This window comes from Chrysoperla carnea, chromosome 5 (assembly GCF_905475395.1).
Source record: "Chrysoperla carnea chromosome 5, inChrCarn1.1, whole genome shotgun sequence".
NCBI lineage: Eukaryota > Metazoa > Arthropoda > Insecta > Neuroptera > Chrysopidae > Chrysoperla > Chrysoperla carnea.
In genome coordinates, this window is record NC_058341.1 from 37306284 (window position 1) to 37328536 (window position 22253).

Here is a 22253-nt window from a genome sequence, read left to right on the forward strand (position 1 = left end):
AAGCCATTCTATTTGATTTTTCAGCGTTATATTAAATTTTTTCTCGAAAGTTTTTGGGGACGTTTCATGTGCGAGCTTAGCGTTCCTTATCCGCAACAACTCGAAAAGAGACGATCGATAATTTTAAAAGGACTGAGTGGATATTCTTGAAACATATCTAAAACATAATCGATCAAATTAATTTTTATATTATTGAGTTAATTCTTTCAGAAACTACTATGTCACAAATATACACACAGATACACGGAAATACATTAACGATATCACGTTCAACTTATAACATCCCTATTCTTAACAGGGGTTAAATAATATAACTTATAACTTTTAATTTTTCATTTTTCAGATATGAAAATCCAACATTGGAAATGTTTTCAACTATAACCTTGACTGTAGTAAGTAGCATTCAAATCATTAAAAATGTTTCCTAATCTTTAAATAAAAATTTTTTTTTTTGGAACTGTTGTTTATTTAAATAGTTTTTTATTTTTCTGAACGTAAGAACTTGTGAAAGTAGTAAGCTCTTATATTTCAAAACATGAAACATGTATCATATCATTCTACAAGTAAAGTTAGCCATAGAAAGTTTTCGTCACAAGACAACTTTACTTTCGACACTTGTTATACAAATTACTATTGCAATTCAGTTTGGTTTTCTTAATATTAAAATTATACACAGTGTGACACAACTTAGTACCTAGAATAATAAGCTACTTTCTATGAAATTAAACCCACAGGACACGAAAATAGCATGTCAAACTCTCCTTTAAGCAAGATAACAACTCACGGGGCTATGCAATCACGAAACTTGATCCTACAAAAATCCACTCACCAAGAAAAAAATATCAAAAACATTTCTTACTCTCGTTACGACTCATTAAGCCCAATATTATATTCAAGGCTGTATGATCAAAACAAAGCTTCGAGCCATAAATTAACTCATGGGAATATGAGAAAGAGTTAAAAAATCTTAACTTGTTAAGTACCGACCCTAAGAAATAAAGACAGGTATGTGAAAATCAAAAACCCTTGGGTTTGATATGCCGAGCCAAAAATAAAGTTACATATTCGAAACGAACCCTTGACCTAAAACAAAAAGTTGAGGATGTCGGAAACCTTCCCTCGTTGAGTACCTGTCGTATTTCATAGGTGAGGATACTCAGGTATATGTGAATAGTTCAAAATAAGTTTTGATATATATCAACGTGTTCAAAATAAACAGCAATGAATTTGTAGGAGATAAAAAACCCTTTTGAATATCTGCCGTAATACATGTGTAAAGGCGGTTTTCTACTAAACGAGCAATTGAGTTTATGTTGTTTTTTAGAACCCGAAAAACAAAAATAAAACTGAAACAAACCCAAGAAGAGTAATTAAAACCCATATTTGATTATGATAATTATTATTATCCAGGTAGCAAAATGTTAAATTATTATTCGAGTTTGTGTTCTATTTTTGTTGGTCCGTTTATTGGCGAAGTGGCATAATGGTACATGAAAATAGTTTTGACGTCATATCTGAAAAACGTGAAGTTTTTTTGATAAATTTGTTTGCTATTTTCGTGATTGGCATGTTCAATTTGATAAAGAATAGCTATTTTGATCATGGGTACTCAAAAAAATCCCTTCTGTCGAACAGTTTCATTTAAGGTCAGTATAACTGTAACTAAATGTAACTAAAACATACGAATGTAACTTAAACATACGTTTTAGTTACATTCCTTCACAACAAAGTGACTATGTAATGTTTGAACATTAAATTGATGTAGCATTGCCTTAAAGTATATGAAAACTAAGCAAATGAAATTTGAATAATCAATAAATTGTATACAAAATTATGAATGCATTTCTGCATTAAATTAATTTAACCATATGATGTATAATGTAATAATAATAACTTATAATGCAATACACAAATTGTACATGATTTTCAAAACTAATTTATTACATTATTACTAATTAGAATTTAATTACAACGCTACAACATTTCATTATTATGCTCTGTGAAATACATGGTAGATTCTGCAAAATATAGAAACTTGCTTAGAAATACATATAGGCCGAAATATGGGTAATAAATGCAAGAAACGAAATTATACTTACCAAGATAAAATTAATAATAGTGAAGTCAAAAACACGACCTTATATTCGTGCATTGTTTGTGACAACAGTGTACAATATTAAGATATTGTATCTATAAATATACACAACCAAAGTATTAAAGGAAGATTTTATTAACACAAAGTTAAATTGTATATGAAGTTTAGAAGCGTATCATAATTTTAAAAATTATTTAACAACAAATTTGATAAGAACATTCGGAAGCTTGTTTATTTATCTTGAAAATGAGTAATAAAAAATTTTTGGCCGAGCTTTTTTGATTCAGATATTTGTTTTCCAAATAATCTCTTAACACAAAAATTAAATAGCCAATTTTTTAATAAAAAAACTGTTTGAACTTTTTTACTATAAAATAAAAACTTGAAAAGAAAAGCATGAACAATTCTTTTTTCAGTAGTACCTACCTACGTTTTCTAAAATGAAAGACAGGACTATGTTTCATGTTTGAGTGCATCGTCGAGAACTCTTTTTTATTTAAGCCGAAGGACAGATATGTCTTCTTTCTTTTTTGCGAAAACTTTTTGTCAGAAGAATCTTAATAATTAACTCATTTCACCAAAACCAATCAGATTGCCTTTATCATTTAAAGTAGCTTCCATATAAGCATGAATGCCATTTTTAGTCTACGTTGATCCACTAGGACATCAATCGAGAACTTTAAAGGCTTTCAAGCTCGACATAGATAATATGGTTTGATAAAATGATAATTTTAGATTGAAACATCGTTGGAAATTTACCTAATACAGTTAATAATCTCAATCAAATATTCTAATGAGAATGATTTAATTATGTGTGTAAACTACAACAAAAGTACAATTGTATACTTATTCTGAATAAAAATAAAATTTTAATTAAATTATGTATTATTTTTCATTTGTATGGCATACGGTTCGTAGCGTATCTTTCGTAGTACCTATATGTACTTATTTTTTACATTTAAAAATAAAATTAACACTTTAAAAAGAACTCGGTTAGTAATTATAATGTAGAACAACAATTAACATTGTATATTCTTCATGGAATAATAATAATAACGTATAAATAAACACAATGAGAATGAGGAAAATACTTACAACGTACAACGTAGATGTACATATACAGGGTCCCTCACCATATGTAGAACATTGAGTATTTTAACTTGACCGCCTTAATTTAATTTAGTGTTTTCATTGTATATATATATATATATATATATATATATATATATATATAGATAGATATGGGGACACACACATAATATTTGTTATTTTTAAGTAGTGGGAGATTTTGGTACATAACAAAAAATAAAAACTAGTATTTCATTGGATATATATATATGTATATAGATAGATATGGACACACACTATATACACATACTATATATATAATAGTTTTTATTTTTTGTTATATACCAAAATCTCCCACTACTTTGTGTGTCCATATCTATCTATATATATATATATATATATCCAATGAAATACTAAATTAAATTAAATTGATACCGCCTTAAAATACTCAATGTACCACATATGGTGACGGACCCTGTATATATATATCTACAACATTCGTTCTACAATGAACTGGAGAATTCAACAATTTATGTGTTTACTTGTGTTCGTTTAAATATATCTAACGACTTTTATATAATAAGTATATAGGATGTCTAGATAACATACGAGGTGATGTTAGATTTACCTTGGTTCTTGGTTAATGACCGACGGTTCAATCTTCTCTCAAGGTTTGTAGCACGAAAGGCTACATTTAAGGCTGAATCGCTTGGCACTGAGTAACAAAGGTTGACCTAGATTCTGATCCGACAGAAGAGTCTAATTTGCAGGGAAACGAATACTTTCGTAATATATTGATAAAAAAAAATTAGTGAAGACCTTGCGACAGGCAAAGCTATAGATAATTACTACATATTTAAATTTTTTGAACAAGGTTAATGTAACACAATTTAACAAGATATAATCGAGAAGGATAGAAGAAAGAAGTACAGTAATTATTTAGTTATATAGTTTTTCTTAGTTTTATCCTTGCATTCGCTGCTAGATTTAATTAATTTTTTTTTTTTTTTTTTTTGTAAAAAAGCAGTTATTATAGCTGGTAGGTTTTCTAGGCATGCTTTTGAGAAGTAATTAGTTTGGCTAATGTCTACAAGTAGATCTCTCAATTTCATTTATAAAAGTTGCGAAGGAAGAAACTAAAAATATCTTGTCTAATGAGAAAAAATCGCAAATAGAAAACTAGCCACCTACAATTTCTTGAAATCAGTTTAAAAGAATGGATGATTCATATGTATGTATGTATACACAATCGAAACTTTTACTGGTATGCTGTATAAAAATGGAGTTAATCTGTTAAATTGACCTAATAAGAAAGTTATCATTCTAAATTAATTGCCTATTATCCTTGCTGCTTTATTATAGTAAAACTCAGGCTAATTTGACGATACATGATCGTGGCTGTTTAATTTAATGGATTTAATAAATATTATGATAGTTATCGCTGTTTTAAAATACCGCGTTTATTCATCATTTTCCACAGCTGTTAGCGAAAATTACTTCAATATTCAATACAACAATAGTACTAAAATTAAACAACAAACATATTCATTCAATATTTAGTTCCAAAAAGCTAAACTATTGAAGTTTTTCTAACAGTAATACCAATAATAATTGTAAAAAAAAACGTAAAATGTTAAAGGAAAATTTGAAATATCGTTCGTACCTATAGAAAATGAATTCATGGTAGGAAAGGGAAGTTTGAAGTCCAAATAGTTTCTACTCTTATATTTTTGCAGCGATTTTACTTTTAAATACATTTAATAGTGGATAAAAAATGTATCCTTTGCCACTCTCAGTTTCCAAAATAATTTTTTCCGTAAAACTCACATATATTTATTTTTATGGTATTCAATGTACTAGAAATGAACATTATAGAATTGTTTGATTGTACGTACGTTCGAACAAAAATATAATCATAGACATAATATAATGCAATAAAGTTAAAGGTAAACAGTAAGAATTGTTCTCAGAAGCAGTAGGTAGCATGTAATAGTACAGTACCTAATAGCTCTAGCTCTAGAGTCAGGTATATAGAATGTTGTTGACTGTCAAGACAAATTCAATTATTATTTGTTCTATTTTCTGTCCAATTCACATATAATATAGATACAATATACACGTACTTCTACAGAATGTTACCAAATAAAATAAATTATGCTTTTTTTTTTACAGAACAACACATGTATTTTATACTGTTTGTTATTTGTATTTGAGATGAAAGTTCGCTAAAGATGGTACTTCTCTCCATCCCAACATAAAGTTTAAAATAAGAATGAGTCAACATCATTCAATTTTTGGGGCGCGTTATACAATACAGACACTAAATCTAAGCCTGAAGATGATAGCATTGTACAGACTTCTAAATGACTTGTTATAAGTTTGACCCAAAGACTATAGGATAGACAAGAAGCAGAAGTATAATTATAAGTGACATCTGGAGTCTGAGGCGATCAACTTTTAAGTTTGTAGGCCTTTGCGGGTATGACTATTAAGTTTAACTACTTTGCGGGGGTGACTATTAACTATTAAGTTTGAAAGCCTGACTCGGTAGAGGCGCAGAAACTCGTATACTACGATTTTACATTAGCTCATATGGGCTGCTTCTCCTCTACCCTATGCTCTTTGGTTTGACCGCTATGTGTGTGTGTCTGTCTGTGGCAGGGTAACACCTAAACGGAAGAACTGATTTAAATTTAAATGGTTTCATTTGAAAGGTAATTTAACGGAGAGAGTTCTTAGCTATGTTTCAAGTAGCTCTCTAAGTATCCTTTTATTTGATCTGATGTCCTTGACCATCACTTTGATATTGATTTAAGAAGGAATGTTATAAGTTTAAAGTGTATATCTATGTGTCTGTGTGTTTCTCAGTAACATCGTAGCCCCTAAACGGTTGAACCGACTTGATTGCGAACATTTTATAGCTTCCAATAAGTTTCCAAAAATCGGTTTACAAGAAAAAATCGCATTTTTAGGGGTTTTTTAAATTTTATAAATTTCGCTTGTACTATTTTTGACGCTAGTTTTAAATATTAAGATGGATTTCATTTATATGTTTCATTTCTAATGAAAAAGTGAAGTAAACATCCCCGCTTCAACACCGCGAAGCATTTTAATTAAGATTTTACTAGCCCCGCCAGGAAGGTTGCTTTAGATGATCCTACTCATGTATTTCTCGTTATTCTATGTCACCTAGATCGATTTAGCATCCAAACACTCATTAGCAATCTTAGTTTGGAGTCTTGGAGTTTCAATGGAAAATATGCTTGGTACTTCAAGCTTAAATTTTCATGAGATTTAAATCTTCTTTAAAAGTTCTAAAAATTGTGAAATTTTAAGGAACCTGTTTCTGCCCTTTGACTATACGGAATCTTGTTTTTGCATAATATTTGAGAATTTTCATTACACAAGTTGAAAAATCGTGATCATTTTGCCGTGCAGTGTAAAAAACTACTTTGAACGATACAGAGGAGACATTTATCAGGCTAGAGGTTAGATATTTAAAATGAGAGATGCTAAATTGAAACATGAATTTTTTAATATCGAATTGAGTCATTAAAAATAAATGAGAATGTTTAGTTTGAATGTACCAATTTGGCTGTGAAATTATTATTACTCATTTATTAGTCATTTTATAATGATATAAGATTGTGAATCCTAGGAAATTGCATCATCTGAGATTTATTAGGAAATTTTATTTGAATGACACTGTAAATATCAAATATAAGTAAAAACGCTACTAATGTAAGCTATTACATTGTGAACATTACATGTTGTAAGAAATAAATGATTGTTCTCTGATTCTTACTTTATGAGATAATATAATTTAGTTTGATGTATCTACTAAACCACTTAAGTAGAAAATTCTGAGTAGTATTACCTCATAAGTTAGTAATTAATTTTTGAAAGTTTGTTGTTATAAACAAAACAAAATAAAGAGACTTGAAAAAGTTTAAGAAAACCTCTCATAAACAATTCTAATTATCTGATTACAAGCATTGCATTAGGTAAAAATATAGCAGAAAATGGGCTCAAATATATGGATTCTGATTAAGGTTTTCAGGACTGATACATTGTTATTTAGGATACAAAAATCATTGGCGACAATTAATTTTTACAAATCAAGTATCAAAATCAACACAATTATTTAAAACTTTGATTTGTATAAATTTTATTAACAGAGTATACAAATGTTAATTTCCTTTCTTTCTAAAAGTGAAACTGTATCTGTACATTTCAAAATTTGCATTTGAATATTAGTTTTCATGCAATTAAAACTATAAATTAGATTTATGTTAGGTTTGTATACAATGCTTATTGGAACGTGCAATATACTTAGTACTAATACACTTGAGTTTTAGTAATCTGAACATTCAATAGTTTGAAACCCTCTGACCGCACTTCCCAACAAAACATTTCCCTGATAGTATATTCACTCAAAAATGATTGCTCTATTTTATTTATCATAAACTTTTCTATATCGATACATCATGGTTGTAATACTATCGAATTGAATAGAATTTCAGATAAAAATTATAATTATTTGGTGAAAAGAATCTACTAAGAAAGGTTAAAGGTTAAAATTATCAATGCGTTAAAAATCATATAATTAGAATTAGAGAGACAAAATATATTTTTCTGCATAGTTTGCAGACACACATATAACAAGCTTTTTCCATTATAATTTCCATACATATTTCAAAAATAATTTTATAAAATAAACTGCAATCTTTTATGCATAAGATAATTGCAGATTCTCAAAATCTAAGGCAAGCAACTCTGTAATAATTTAATGTTAAAGAATTTATTACCAATAAAATATAATCTATTCTATTCTGAACATATATCGAATTCCGATTTTTCGAAGAGTAAAACAGTGAATTTGTAGAAACTGTGGTTACATTAATTGGATAAATTAAATTATTTAGTACATGGTTACGTTTGCTGCGGTCTAATTCGTGCTTGATCGCATTTTTATATCTACATGTTTTATTTACTTATAGAAAAATAAAAGTTCGCAATAAAAACCAGTGGCATAGACATAGCTTGGATAAAATGACTTATTGTTATGTGTATTCTGTGCTTATTACAATGAAAAATTTCTATTCAATCAGTTCATAGAGATTAATTATAACTTTTTGCATTCGCTTTAGGTATTTTTGTGGACAGATTTAACGTGCAGCTAAATTTATACTTCCGAGAAAACCGAAGTAAAAGTATAAAATCAAAAGTTCGCTTTTAAGTATTAGTTGGATAAATCTAGCGGATTTTGATAATAAATTCGATAAATTTTTGCAAATGGCTAATTTTTTTTAAAATACGTTTGTTTAGTTGTAAAAAATATGCAAATCTGTATTTTTTCGAGTTTTTTGCATTTTTGCTTTGCAATGTTTCGGGTCATGATCAGCTTTTGAAAAAAAATCGTTCGCATTATCTGAAAGTACATACAAAAATCTTCAATTTAAAAAAACGTTAAAAAGTCCGATGATTTGCCGGAACTGTACTAGCTGTTGAAATTTTGTATCGACCTCAAATTTACCAACCTCTTTTATGGTCATAAATTACATCTTTTTCCAGAATTTCAAGTCAATTCCTTGATTTTATACATGAAATTTGTGCCCATTCTTTTATCGGACTATTAAAATTAATCAAATTGCGAATTACCAAGACTTAAATTATTTTTAATAAATCATATAAAGAATAATCATTAAATGTATATCTGCAGAATATAATATTGCGATATAATAAGCTAGGTTCTTTATAATTTTTAAATGACTCTCAAGGGTCAAATAAATATTATTTTCAATAAACCATACTTATATCTTCTTGAGCTTGTTAAAAATTTTTTTGTTAAACAATAGTTAAAATTTATTATAACATAAATGTGAATATTATTTAAATTTAATAATAATAAATTTCTTTGAATTTATTATTATTGTTTACGGTTTTGTTACAGTTGAATAAATAAAATTATGATTACTATTCTATACAAGGTATTATCCTTGACTAAACTTTTACAAAGTGGCAACGAGAACCAATGTAAACAAATTCCCTGATGATTGCTGATTTTTCAATATAATTTAAGATTTAAGATCTGATTTTTCAAGAAATTTTTGGGTCAAATTAACAGTTTTTCTCATTCTTCAAATGGAGGATAAGAATCCTTTTCTGGATACAAGGTGTGTAAATTTAAGAAGAATTGTATATAATTATGAATATTGTTAAAAATGGTATAGAAAAATTGGAAATCGGCAATACTAAGGTCATTTAAATCATAAATCATGAAGAATCCTGAACTCATATAATCAAATTTATAATTTTCAAAGCTGGTTTATTTACAAAAATGTCATTTTTCTTTTAAGATATTAACACCGTGTTTCTTGGCAGCTTTTCCAACTAAAAGTTTGTATAGAAATTTTCATTATTTTTAGATTATCTACTGTTTGTAGAAGTCTTGCTGTTGTAACTTGAACTACTCTGTAGAATTTTAATACTTAATAATTTTGTAATTACCCTTTGATATTGCATTTTATCCCAATGAAAATTCAAATATTAATGATTTTCCTTGCACTCGTGGTTTTTTGTTTTTCAATCGGTGTAACTTAAAAATTGGGAAAACCAAAGAAATTACATTACAAAAGTCGTAAAAGTCAACTTTATTTTACTAGCAGACAAACATTTTCATAAGATATATATTTTGAAATCGATCCGAGAAATCGTTCTTCGTATCGAATTTTGGCCATATCATAGAAACTATACAATTATTTTATTTCAAAAAATTAATCTGATTTTTTATTTATTTTGTCGATAAAATTTATTTTAAGCATGTAAATTTTATCGAAATTAGAGTGAATATATTTTTATCAATTTTTTGCTATTTTTATCAAAGATTGCTATCAATCTTTAGATAAGCGAAAAAATCACAAATAATTTTTACCCACCAAAATTTGATAAAAGTCAATACGCAGGGTAATTTTGGCCTAAATAATACAAAAAGTTTATTAAACGATTGGTCGGTTTTCCATGGTATCTCCTAGAATAGCACATATTTTAGATAGATTTTCTGCTGTATTTCGAGATATAGATTATAATATCATTGGATGACTTCTAGTTAACAAATAAATGGATTATTGAATTTTAGGGCATTTTTTCGTTATATATCCTAATTATAATAAAATATTTCTATTTTTGTGGCACATTTTAAATGTGTATTTATGATTTGAATAAAATAGAACATATCTTTGTGAATGCTAAGATGAAAACTAAAGCTTTTGTTAAAATAATTCTCTGTAAACGCTTTTCTTTTAAATCCCGTGTACATCACATTTTATTCCAAATAAGATAACTATTTGTCTAATGATGGTGTAAGCCCACATAATAAAAATCCATTACAGATAAAACATTGTCTAATCATCCGTTTTGAATCTCGATTAAAGTAAACAGTCGAAATGAGTGGGTAAGCTAAAAGAATTTGCTAAAGGCAAAAAAAAAAAAAAGAATTTAAGAGGTACCAAAAAAGAAGATACACAAATTTAATGACTATTGTCATCAAGTAGAAAAATGCCGTATTAAATAAGCATTACACAAAGTTAATTTAACCTCGAGTCGAAGAATGTTTTTATATTTTATTATTGCAGATAAAACAAAGTGGTGAGTACGATCTTTACATCTCAGACCAATAGTTTTCTTATTAACTATACTAGAGAGGTAGTAAAAGGGATACTATAAAAGTTTGGAAAGGAAGTTCACAACTAGATACTACAAAAGTTCTTTATACAAAGTTTCAAGTAGTCGCCCTATTAGCTCAGTTGGTTAGGGCATAGCCAATTTCGTCCGCAGTATGCTTAGGGTAGCGGGTTCGATTTTTCCCGCCTTCGCAACAAAATTAATTAAATTAATAGTTATGATGTAGCTGGTGTATGCATGAAGGTGGTGCACTCAGCCTCTGAATTGAGGAGCTGATAAATGAAATTATCAGGGTAAAGGTGGTAAAACACATATATGGTATCAAAATGGGCTCTATAGCCTAAGTGTGTCCTTTGCGGACAGCCAAAATAACCTAACCAAACCTAAAATTTCAACAATCTATACGGTATGGTTCCAGAGTTATACCAAATTTTTAAAAACAAAATCGCTACATATAATATATTCACAGTACAGGTATTTTAAATATCTGAAAACGTTAGCTTTATTCAACGTTTTGAATTCGATTTTCGATGGTAAAATAGTAACTTTCTGTCAGAAGTAAAAAATACATATGTATACACAATTTAAATAAATAGCACGTTTTATCTTTTTCTTTCTTTTTATGCTGCAATTTCTCTTGCAAAGCTACCACAGTCCTAAAAAAAAGTAACGAGGGTATAATAATTTGATTTGACTGATAAAAAAAACTGGAAACGTACATAAATACCTACATTGGGATACTTACTTGCAGAAGAATATAAACCAAATTATTTGTTGAAGTTTTTATTTTTCACATGAAGTATAAAACAAATTCATCAAAAATATAATATAATGATTTATATTTACCAAGTTTTTTTGTATTAAAATTATTTTTAAGTGTGCAAAAGACATTTTCAAATATGCTTACGGTGAAGGCGTACCTACAATGATTTATAGAATGAGACATTTTAAACCACTCACGAGAAAAACTTTTAAAAACGACAATTTTTTAAAGTTTTATACAAAATTTGCGTTACTTTGGGATCATCTGATGACCTTGAATACGAATTCAGTCGTCGGAACATCACATCAAATCGATAAAATAAAATAAATAATGCAAAGTGAAAAAAGACTATTGTTTGTAATATTATTCCGAAAATCAACTAAATTCAAATATTTATACAAATATTTAAGTGATAAAATAAATATACAAACGTATAGTGTCTCTGAAAAGAAAGATAAGAACAGATGTGTGAAAAATTAACTTAATTAACGAGAAATTTGAGAAGTATACCTTAAAACTTATTTTGGGTACCTCAAAACTTTACTTGGGATATCAGAACGATGTTATTAATTCGGCCTCATGTTTTAAGTGAATTCAAGAAAGATCGATGTATGAGACATCGTTTAAGATCCTAGAAATCAAATCAATATATGTATATGAAGCATGATTTTTAACTCTATTTTGAGTATTAAAATTTGAAAATATATTCGATATAAAGATCACGCTCCTACAATTGCCTTTCGGTTATATTTATTAATATAAACTTGAAAATTGTTGAATGAAGTACATCACCAGCTCTTAGCGTAGAAGCCCAATGATGAATGTGAAACTCAATCACTTGTTGATATTTTACAGCGAAACATAATGAAAAAAATAATTCTGCAGAAGGGAGAAATTATACAAAATGAATACGGTAAATCATGCAGTTACATTTCTAGAATATAGCATGTAAAAAATTCACGAACCGTAACTTTCTGCCGCGTAATCCTAAGTCAATGTACAACATTTTCTCTCACAGGGGACATTTATATAGGAGATCGGTCATTTTCCAGATAGAGAGCAGAAACAGTTAAAGCATCCATTTCTTATACACTGGGAAACAGTGTGGTAGAAAAAATTTTAAGACGGTAGTTTCGGAGAAGAGTGGGGTTGAAGTAAACTGGAAAATAGTGGATCCTAAGCGGATAAACTCAAGTGCAACTTTCTTGTTACAACATGCTCTTTTATGAAAAAATATTGGCAGACTGGCAATATGACGGGAATTTGAAATCAAATCCCGAAAACTGCTGCAAAACAAAGTAACGACCGCACAAACGTTACGCAATACTGATAGACAATTAAGCTAAGACAATTGCACATCGTGCAATTTAGTTAAGCAAGGGTTCGATTAAAAGATAGCATCATTAAGATATACAGATATATCTTAAAATATCATCAAGCATAATTGAGCCTCTGTGTGACAAAGACTGAAACTAGTCAGCCGTGAATAGGAAATAATTATTGTTATTTTTATTTAAAATAAAAATGATCGAGTTTTTATTCAATCTTTTCAGGGTGCAAAAGATACATACTTTCGATAAAAATAAACAATTGACCTAATTCAATGTAAGGTAGTTTTAGTTGTATGGAATATATTATTTTAGTCTGTAGTCGAAAAACAAAGATATCACACGGTGTTCATACAAAGAGATAGTATCTGTAGATAGATAACAAATTAGTAGATAATATGAGAAGTTTCTAGTAAAGTAAAACAAAAACAAAACATTTTAGAACGTGTCAAGCTAATTAACACATATGTATTACATGTTTTGCTTCAAGCATGTAAAATAAGTAAATGTGTTTTGGTAGGTATTCAAATATAGTTAAAAACACTTTAGAGTAGAATTGTTCGTTGTTTTAGTCCGTAACAATGAAGATTCTGCTTTAGAATGATATCGTTGTAGAATTGTGGGTTATTACCCCCTTGGGTCTGAATTTGTATTTTGTGCATATACAAGCTAACTATTTACATAATCATTGCTTAGGTTTTTTAAAATACAGTTTAACTTTACATTTATTGCTTCGGTAACACGGGCGTCAAATATGAATCATGTTTTTAATATTAGTTTTACCAATATACGTTACTGAATAGAGATGCCTATTTAAGTCTATGCCTAGAGATTCATGTTAAAATTAAAACACATCGAAAATACAGGATCCTACGTACTCAAGATCCAATTTAGCTATATTTCTCATTGTCAAACTCGACCTCACTTTTTACGTCCTCAACACATTATACAAATTTTAGCCTTTCTTCTCTTTTCGTTTTTGAGTTATTGTGTTCACAAACAGATAGACAGATAGACGGATAGACGGAAGGACAGCCACAAATGGACTAATTAGGTGATTTTATTAACATCTATACCAAAATTTTGTTCGTACCATCAATATTGTTAAGCGTTACAAACTTGAGACTAAACTAAGTATACCTGGATATATTTCATATGTACATGGTATAAAAGCACTCTTTATATTCGATAGAGAATATATCAACTGTTAGATTCTGGTTATCGGTTCTGACTATGCCTGTGAGCGATTGTACAGCATCGTAAATTCCAAGAAGAAAAAATAATTTTTATTTGAGGGTTGGTTGGTCATAATGGTTTCTAGTTACCACCGGAAGATTGTCAGCATTTTTGAGTTAATATGATAGGTCGGAACAAATTTTGTAGATTTAAGTTTGGATTTATATGAAGTTTGTTGGACAAGGGGGCGTATTGCCAAGTTGATATATTTTCCGTAGACAAATTTTCTAGAAACATTTATTATAATACATATACTGTATACAAATATGTATAATAATAATAATAAGCCTATATATATTATAATATACATAGTTGGCACGATTATATATAAAGCAGGATGAGTTTATTCAGTGATATATTTGGTACAATATAGAAGGGATTATGGTTCACACGTTGTTGGAAATTATTCGGGATACATAAATAATTGTAATATACTACCATGTTGCTAAACTATATATACCGCACTCCATCGAATGCCTGTTTTGTTGAACTTGTACGCTATTGCACATTAAAATTGAATAATATAAATGAATTGAATAAATGGCTTAAGGGAAATTAGGCTTCAAATATATATTATGTAAATTTAAAGTATGTTATTTTAGATCATCCCAAAATAGAAATGCTCGATATGGCTAAAGTGTAGGGAAGCTCAAAGCAATGATAATTGTTTGTAACGTAAGAAAATTGCCAATCCATTAGGGCAGTGGAAAGGACAATATAATATTAGGACAATAGTTAAAGTTTTATATTCGCTTTATTTTAATTCGAGTTGTCTAATCTGTGGCATTTTTTTAAATGGGATTATTAGCCAAAAGCGAAACTTGTATGAAAATTGGAGATACAATTTTTTTTGAATTTTTACGATTTTCTTTACGAACTCCATTGAAAAATGAAAATATATTGAAATATTCTTCAATTACAAGGAAAATTATTTAATAGAGAGTAATTTTGTCCTCAGAATTGCAAATATTGAATTAATTGAAGCGTATTATACATTTATTTCAAGACAAGGTGTTGTCATTTTGAATAATTGGATTTTTAATTTAAAAACTACGAAGCTGATATCTCGAGAACCATAAAGGAAAACGGATTTTAGCTATGTGCCATTAATCAGTAAATCATGAATATATACCACAATTCCATGATGAAATTTATCGGGAGAAATAATCCACCAAGACTCATGTTGAAAAAGGTGCTTCTATATGTAAAAGTAACTTTAAGCACCATGACGCTAGTTTTGCGCGCTACAGGTGAAAATATGGATGTAACACGCCTTGGTATCTCACCTTTGAATTCGCAAATATGGCGTGTGGTCTATTAGAAAACTTTTACAAATGAAATTTACAAAATTTAAAAAATCCCCGACAAATTTTTCGGGTTCCTTAACTCGCACTTATGAGTTGCTTTATCATAAAATCTATCAGCAATTGATTATGGCTACTTTGGAACACTTAAAATGATTCAGGCTAAGAATTTTCTTTGAATTGGGTAAGTGGTAATTGGTAACTATGCTTGAAAAATTCGCAATAATGTTTCATTTTTCTGTTTATAAGTGTATAAATTTGTAATTCATACCTATATAACCTATTACATTAACTTTTCGAATAAATATTTTACATTAAACATGGTTCATACCCTACCTATAATGTTGTAATACATCTAACTTGTCATCGTTTATGTAATCCCATGTGATATGAATTCTATATTATAAAATTTAATGATAAATAATCATAAAATCATGATGAAAATGACTTATTTTTTATTATTCTTATATAAAAAAAAATATTTAATCACCGTTCAAATATATTTAATCAATTTTGATTGAATATTATTACGTATTGAATCAATCTTTCGATCATTCATAAGACATCTTATGATAGTTTTACATCACAATGTCTCAAACAATCTAAATAATTTCTATTTAATAGTTAAGGACTAAGAAGAAGGTACAATCAACTAAAACATAAGTCAAAGTCGGTCCCGTGGAATCAAAAAAGGTACTCAAGTGATTTTCTTGCTGGGACCATATCTAAACAATTCAGGATTGGGAGATGAACAAAATTGCTCGAGGAACCTATAGTCGTTTCCTGGGCGAATTCCCGTCAATCAAGTTTGGATTTTTTTCTGAAATGTACCGAATGATTTTTTTCTGCCAATTTGAAAATATCATTTTCTAAGGCCCAAATAACAGAATGTCATTGGCAGCAATGTAGACCGAAGCATTTTTGATTTACTGAATTTCAAAACAACTTTATTCTAAACAATAAATCATAACTGTACAAAAAAATTATCAAAAATAGTGCTTATTTTTAAAAATGACATGTTGAAAACTAAAAAGTATTTTAAGGTCTACCCACTTTATAAATGTTGGAGAAACACTAAAAAATACATAATTCGTGTTGGCAGAAGTTTTGTTGAAAGGAGCACAAGTTATCGAGATGAATTTAGATTAAATATTACGTTAAAGTAACAGTTGAACATACTTATATAAAGGGGTGATTTTTAAGAAGAGTACATATGGGGTTCTTCATTTCGTGTACTTTTTATGGCAATAATAAAAAAGTTCCCGCCGTCCTTAAAATAAAGAACCCAGTTATGAGAATTTTTGTAAAGGAAAAACTTTTAGATCCGACCCGGGGCACAATATCCAAGTTTCGAGCTTGAACTTGATTCTTTTTTTGGAAATGAACGAATTATCCTCGAAAACTACATACAATATTTAATAATGAAAATATGCATGACCTCTATCACGTACGATTGAGTTTTTTGTATGACCTCTATCACATGACACGTGCAATTGAGTTTAGGTGTCATTATTACCGCTATACAAAATTATAATTGGATTTTATTTTTGATGAATATTAAACAATGTTTTTTAACAAGTTTTTATAAAACCAACTACAATTTTTCGTCAATGAAAACATGATGCAGCTTTGATAATTTTAGATACCTGTATCGCGCCGCGTAAAGTCGTTCTTTTCAAGATGAAGGTTGGATTTGTTCATTTATTTAATGATATTAAAAAGTTTACAACTGATATAAGATCAACATAATCGAATTATATTTTCGAAAATTTGAAAACATGCTTTCGATTGGGCTGTATACGGTTAAGATCGTTCTTCGCGAAGATACATATATAGTTAAAACTTCGAAAATTTATTTCCATAGTTCTTGCTGGACGAAATTCTGTGCCAGATAGTGTATGCTGTACTTCTGGACGTACAAATTATAAACTTTATATGAATAATAATTTGTAATTTACCGCAACACATAATATAAACCTACACTTATATATTTATTTGCGTCTACTGAGTATTAGTAGTTATGTTTTAAATATTTCAACAGAATTTAGAGACCGGAACTATGATGGATTTTAACATAAACCGATTACATAAAAATATTTGTATGAAAAATACTCTATGAAGAAATTAGAATCCACTTAAAAATAATAAAAAAATTCTCAATTAACTCTTAGCTTTTTTCGAATTTTTTTTATGTTTTAGTTCTAAAAAATCATTATAAATCATTTCAAGATTTTTCCTTAGGGTTTAAATATTTATACCCCACCTTTTCCATCTTGGGGGCAGACTTTTTTTCAAATTGGGCTTGGATTACAATGATTATTCACTTTTCAAAAAATATATAGATAAAAATCATTGCTAAACTTTGTTGTCGATGAAAATGTATATTACACTGTTTGTAGCAAACTGGAAATGCTTATCCTGAGAAAATAAAGCTTTATACTCTAATTTATCATCTTATCACACATATAAGTTACTAAAGCGATTAATAGTATCTTTGGTAAGAAAACGTCTTTGAATTTCAATTTTTCAGAATAAAGAGCTAATATTGTTCTTTTAACCAATACTCTTTAAATTGTAGTCTTTATTTGACTGCCTGATATGATAGTCGATGATTAGAACATGTTTTTAAAGAAAATTCATCCTTTTTTGAACTTTATGAACCTACTTTAACATTATTCACAGTTGAGTTATCATAATTTTTATCTAACACAGAGTAATATATCAAGCCATAAAGCATAAAAAAACGAAAAAAAAAACAGTAAAGAATATTAAAAATAAAAAATATATTCGAAAAACATAACCATTTGTTAGAACTTTTTGTCATGTAGATTATTATTCCATTTTTTCAAGATAAAATACTTCAATTTAGTGTAGCTACCGATAAAGAAACTGAAACAATAGATTTTGGAGAAATAAATATTGGTAAAGTTTTCTCTCGTGTTTCCTTTTCTTGTGCATATTTGTATTATTTTTCTATCATGTATAAATATTATTTATATTACAACTTATTCTTAGAATTGGACTTAGATAAAAATCTTTATGTATAAAAGCCTTTTTTATCCGGTGTATAATGTTCTTTTATATTTTGAGTGTGGGAGTCCAGACCTAAGGCTTGTCTAAGCGTTGTTCGAGGAATTAAAATCATAAAGATATTCTGGCCTAGGAAAAAAATCCGCATCTATCTTAAGAAAAAAAAAGGCGGGGTATTATAAACTAGCCACTCTGTATTAGTAAATATAGTAAAGCATGGGGAAGTAAAAACACAACTTTGTGCTGTAAATAATGTCTCATATAGATGGAGATATTTTTAATTATAAAGTTAATACTTGCACTCCGAAAATTGAAATAAAAAAATTTCTTCTTATTTTTTTGAAATTGTTTTGTATCACGATAATTCGTGAAAGAATCGTTCAACCTATCTTACTGACGCTCCATGAATTCTTGTTATTTATCATAAACTAGCTTGATACCCACCCGCATCACTGTAAAAACCACCGTCTTACTGCCTCCACCTCTCTTTATCTCACTTGATCCCCTTCCATAACACTCGAAGGGATTGTTTTGCACAAAATATATGCAGTTTTCAATTTTTTAAAGTGTAAAAGAGTCATAATTCATTGAGTATATCAGAATAGATAGCCATGAATTAATTATTTGACATTTACTATTTTAAAATTTCACATAAATTTTTTAATTTATTGTTTAAAATTAGGACCATAGATGGAGCATTAAAATGTCAAATTAAATTTAATTTTTTATTTGTTTAATAATCTTCTATACATTATCGTTAAGTTTCATTTAAATCCATTCATTAGCTTTTTCGTGAAAGCGTAATAAACAAACAGACAAACATTCTAACCTTCTCATCTATAATATATAGGATGTATTTTTGTAAATAATAATTTATCAATTAGCAACTTTATTTGAGTAATCAGAAAGCTATTACTCTGGCTTCTAACGGTGGCATATACCCTAGCTAGTGCTTTATCCAACAACGCAACGATTTACAAAAATATCAACTCATACCTGTTCATATTCACACCAACCAACTAAAAAAAAAAAAAAAAAAAAATGAAAAATGTATTATGTATTTTTTATTTGATTTATATCAAAAATAAATCAACTTAAAAAACTCATTGTGAAAAACTACATTTATATTTATTCAAAGTGTTATTGTTATTATTATTGTTATTATTATTATAATACATTTTTTGTCGAGTATCGTAGATAATTTTTTTCCATGATTACATTCTGGTTTTAAACTTTTTTGTATTTTCTATTTTATGCCTATAAACAGTATACAACATTGAAGATACTGGAATAAAAGGCTATATCTGTGCAAGAATTTTTAAAATCCATTAGTGGGTCGATGGCTCAGAATTCAAAGGTAAATTATGCGCTAATGTTGTTAACAGTCACAATGTAAAATTTTTAATTCATCAGCCATTATAACATAAAATAATAATAAATTTAAAACATTATGATGTTAAAAAAATTATTTAATGCAAGTATTTATCGAGTGACGGATTAGCCAAGTAAGAACAGCAGCACCTTCTATAAGCCCCAAATTTAAGAGCCGCGTGCACTTTCCACGCACTGATAATTTAAATATTTTGAACATTAAACCAAAAATTCGGTTGGTTTCCGTGTGGGGTCTCACCGATGACCCAAACTTGTTTTATGACGGCTAAGTTTGCTGCAGGCCCCGCCTGACTTAATCCGGGACTGCGTTTTTTCAAGTGAAAACAAAGTTAAAAAATCTAATAAAATAGAACCGAAAAAAAAATTACTAAGTTTATTATGTATGTATGTGAGTTTCTGAAATCTAAACTGGAGACTTCGTTTTATAAGTTTCATATAAGTTTCAATTCACTAGTCTGAAATCATAGCATTGGGTTACCAGATTAAGTGCTTACTAATCCACTAATCTAATATGGCTAAAGTTTTGACAACCGTTGGAATGGGCTAATCCAATATGGGCAGTTGAAATGGGTATCGAAATTGTATGTTTTCATCTTTTAAACAAAACATACCAATAAAACGAACTAAAAATTTGGTGTGTTTCAAATGATAAAGGAAATAATGTCCAATGAAGAAAGGTCCTTTCCAGTTTTTTAATCCAATCTGCCATTATCAAGAACGAGATAGCATTTCGCTAATAATCGTTTGTAACTGTCAGAATTACTCAATTATTCTAAGTTGAATAAACACTTTCTAACTTCATTAATATCAATTTTTGAAAAAAATGTTTATAGTACCTAACTGAACTTATTCAAATAATAAAATAACTCCTGTAATTTAGTGCATTATGGACAAGAGTAACTAGCTTCTATATAACCTGTAGTCTATTAGAAAAATTTACATTTAACATCGCTTGCATAGTACATCGTCTGCATAGTTTTCTCTTAAAATATAACAAATATGACTTTTCTCTATGAATGATTTTCTTTATTATAATACATAGTGTACTTTTGTGCATATTAAAATACTTCCATAATTAAGTTGCCACATAGTTTTTGTTCGTTTCACAACTGTAGACAAACTTGAATAGAGTTTGAAATTTCACGTTATTTTTATATTTCATTATTTTTTCATAAAAATTTAAAAAAGTTTTATCATTTTCTATAAAATAGTAAAAATTAATATATGTAAAAAAAATATTATTTTATAAAAATAACAGAATTATGATATTTGAAAAATTGTCATATTTTAAAAATATATGTGATTGTATTTTGTTATTGATGAGAAAATAATATGTTTTTGTGATAAATGACCTCGATTAATTCTTCAATCATTACCTTGCCTTTCTTTCTTTAATATATTTCTCTTCAAAATTGAAAGTTATATTGAAGAAAATCATTTAACTTTTCATTTTTCATTAAGCATAGTTATAGCATCACGCTTGTGAGTGATTAATTTTTTTACATGTACAGAATTTTTACGGCTTGTATTGTATTATAGGTGATCGTAAAACTTAAAGAGAAATAAATTTGAAATGAATAAAATTCCATTTATTAACGTGAAATATTGTGGCCTTGTGGAGGCAAATATCTAACAATTAAAACTTCTTGCTTTAAAATCTTTATATTTTATTTCTTCGGGATGGTTTTTCTCTTCCATACCTTATCTGCCATATTATTTTTTCAATGTCAAGGATTTACCCCTTATGTTCAAGCTTATCATGCTTCTGTCTAAAAATAGACTTGCGGTCAAAAATTGTACGTTCCACTTAAAAAAAAACCAAACTAGAAAATTTTACCAAAAAGGAAAAATATACATCACAAATTTTTAAGTACTTAATTATTGTATTAGGCAAGGAAATGAAAATAGTCTTTGTGTATAGCACTTGCAATATATAAAAGCAAGATTCTTTTTTAACCCCCGACCTAAAAACGGGGTATTTTAAGTTTAATCGCTATTTATGTGTGTCTGTTGGTCCGACTGTCTCTTTTTTGTTTCGTATGAAAGGTAATTTAATGGAGAGTGTTCTTACCTATGTTTCAAGTTCGAGTTTAGGATTCCGTGCACGAAAAATTTGTCAGGGGATTTTCAAATTTTGTAAATTTCACTTGTTGCTAGATAAATATGAATCCAGCATATATTTTAGTACGTTTCAACCATTAAATAATATTATGTTTTTAATTTCTGTTCTCAATCAACTTCTCACTCAAAATAATGTTGTTTGGAATTAGTTGACTTCGTAGTTTTAATTCTGCTTGACGTCATTTTTAACTCATTTCAATTTCCGTGGAAACTCATGTCAGTTCGTTGAAAGT

At 28.3% G+C, this 22253-nt stretch overlaps 1 protein-coding gene across 1 annotated transcript in view; it reads left to right on the plus strand.

Annotated features, from left to right (window-relative positions):
* Positions 1–335: 335 nt before the first annotated feature.
* The window catches only part of LOC123300168 (probable G-protein coupled receptor CG31760), a 110425-nt gene continuing 88507 nt past the window's right edge, over positions 336–22253 (plus strand). Inside the window, exon 1 of the mRNA XM_044882677.1 lies at positions 336–392. The gene's annotated coding sequence lies outside the window, so the exon portion shown is untranslated. The remainder of the gene's footprint in view (positions 393–22253) is intronic.